The following is a 3,311-nucleotide window of genomic DNA, read 5'->3' on the forward strand; positions in this document are numbered from 1 at the left end:
ATTACTAACACATATTTCGAGAAATATGTAAGCGAGTTATACTCAACTCGAAATATCAAATGTGTATAATAGAATACTATATACTAATACGACTTTTGTCTCAAGAAGGAGATAGAGTAGAAATATACTTTCTGAGTGATAGACGAGTTTCAGTCTCCACATACCTTTTGTTGCTGACATTCCACAAGCTCTCCTTAGTAGCTCTTCGTCTTCAATTGACGAACTCTGTGAAGTCTAAAGCTCAACTACACAATCTATCCTAGTCCGAGACATCAGTATAAGTAGACTAGAAATCAAGACTTATAGTTTTGATCACTAAACTTGACAAACAAGCTTGAGATAGCAACGCTTGCGAGTTCGACCGAGCAGTGCTCTAACAATCTCCCCCTTTGTCAATTTTAATGACATAACTATCAATACATATGGATTACAAAATAAATAAAACTTTATAGCTTCTCATCCAAATGCTTAATCTTTTTGGTTCTTCAACATTAATCGAAATCTTTGTCACTTCCAAGTACTCCAGTGATTCTAAACGGGTTCAACTCAACATCATAGTTGTTGAAGATCCGTAGCGATAACAATGAGAAAACAGTTGCTCTCAATCATTGTGATATAGTGTCATAGTATTATTACACAGCATCAAAGTTCAATTGTACCATACCTTTGACAACAATACTATTGTGATATGTGTTACTCCCCCTTAGTCAATACTTCATCTCACAATGAAAACCACTCCCCCTTATATAATGATTCGTAAACCATATGTATTTGTATTGTGAACTACACATTAATTCACCCTCTTTTTCTCAATATAAATTGACAAAGGTATGAAAACTAGTGGGATCCTAATATTATTTTCATAAAGATACTTCATGACCAAAAGAGAACATATCAACTTTTTTTAGATGCAATCAAATAGTCGAAACTAAATGCATTCATCAAGGAGTTCATAAAGATACAAGAAAACTCCTAAATATTCCACAGCCACACTCCCGACAAAGATTTGGCAATTAAGCACAATTTCCAAATAGAACTCTCCCCCATGAAATGTCATTCCCGAAAGAACAACAAGAGCGACCTTACTTTTACAAGAAAAGAAGGATTTCTTTGGATATAATCAAATCACATGAAACATGAAGTTGTATCCAAAAATCTCAATTTAATTAACCTTAAGGAAAGTGATTAATACAATTGGTGATTCTCAACATAAGAAAACTTACGGAGCAACACAGTATTTTCACAAAGATGTGGATCAGGGAAAGACCAATACTGCGGAATATTCAAAGATTCATTCTATTTTTCATCAATATTTGTATACAGACATATAATAGACTTAATCTTTGGTGTCAAAAGTCCATTCTATCTTTCATCATATTTGCATAAATACATATGATAGACTTAACTTTTGAGCATGTATGGGACAATCATAGTTCACGGACGTAAACACACATACCCCATAACAATTTGCAATATATAAAACCAATAAACATTAATACTGCAAAATCATCTTCCAAATAAACTTTAAACTTTAAATAAATAAATCTAAAAACATTGCAAGATAAAAATCGTTGGTGATAACTATGTGTACTCAAAATAGTTGTTATTCCAAACCCTAGTTATCCTTATTAAAACACAAGAATAAATTCTCATAAGAAGTTTCCTAGATATTGAGACCTCTAAAAAAATTCTTTATCGTCCCCGAACTCCTTGTCATCAACATCCATGGAACATAAGGTTCATGAAGATAAGAGTCAATTCCAACAAACCTTCTAGACTGATGCCGAACCAGGGATTTCTGAATTTCGAAAGTCCTCAAGGCAATAGCCTTTATTTTCTAAATCTCCTTTCTTGTTTCCTTCAACTCTTCAAGAACACCAGAAAACTTCTGGGAACAACTCTTGGCTTCCTGATCACATTCCTTCTTTTTATTTTCAAAGTTTGACGTAAAGGCGATTTATATTTTTCCTTCATAATTGATGGCTTAACAATCGCATTAACACATTTTCCGTCAGTACACTTAATGTTTGGAGTCTCCATTTAGGTATGAGATTGTGGGAGGAAATCACAAAATCAGACTCAACAAGCTATCTTGTGATAAAAGAGTTTTTCAGAGAAGGAAAAAGGAATGTAGGGTTAAAGAACCTTTAAACAACAAAGAATTCTCGTACGCACAACTTATGACCCTAGAGAAGGCATAATTATTGATATTAACCCTCTTTTATGAAACTAACAGGGAAACCCTTTTCAATATCAGTTAGATATGAAAATATGGAAGAATTCCAAACAAGCGAACTTTTTTTTCCTAAAGCCTGAATAATGCAAGCTCTTGTCTTTTTTGGATCAGGCACATGAGACAAGATACACCAACAATACAATTAAGTTGTGCCGGGATGAACAATAATCTGTCCATCATGACCTTCTTGAACGGAATTCTTTAAATCATATTTAACAGATTGTTTAGACAATATTCTTTTCTCTAGTGGTCTAGTCTTTTCTTTGGAAATAAACTTCTTGGGAGAAGAGATGGATTTACATACCTCAGACGATTTCTGAACACGTTTGAGCTTGTTTGCTAATCGATTTGCTCATATCTTATCTTATGTTTGTACTTGAAACATTTTGAGAGTTCATGACCCTTGAGAATATAATAAGAACACGTCAACAAAGAGGATGGTTCGTACATCGTAGTTGTGTAGGCTGCTAGACACATGGTGGAACCTGAAAAATTAGAAATATAATTTCCAGTAGACACATAAAAATCCATTTTTTCTTCTAGAATGGTTGAGGTTTCTTCCGAAAGAATATCAAGATTGATGTATGTATTGCTAAAGAAGTGCAGCACTTGACTTTTCGTCTTCATTAGAATCGTAGCGATCAGACATTTCAACAAGAGTTGCAGCAAGACCTTTGTTTCCAGTGTATTTTCTAAGATTCGGGCACTCATTTGCAAAATGATCAAATCCTTTACACTTAAAGCACTGAGGCATATCCTATTCATCAGTATCGTCAGTATCCCTGTTTTTAGGAGGAACACGATTATGAGGTTTAACTGATGACTTAGGTTTATCTCTAGTGAACCGTTTACTTCTCTTCAACAGAAGATCTCTAAACTGTCTTGTGATCAAAGAGACTGACTTGTCAAGATCTTCATCTGATGAATCAGTCTCAGTAGGATCATCTTCAGAGATGCCAACACTTTTACTTTTATCAAGCAAGTGAGCGTTTTTTTGTACTTTGAAAGCAATATCCTTTCCATATTTAGATGTATGCTCATGATCAAAGATCTTTAACTTTTCAACCAAGGTATT

This window comes from Papaver somniferum, chromosome 5 (assembly GCF_003573695.1).
Source record: "Papaver somniferum cultivar HN1 chromosome 5, ASM357369v1, whole genome shotgun sequence".
NCBI lineage: Eukaryota > Viridiplantae > Streptophyta > Magnoliopsida > Ranunculales > Papaveraceae > Papaver > Papaver somniferum.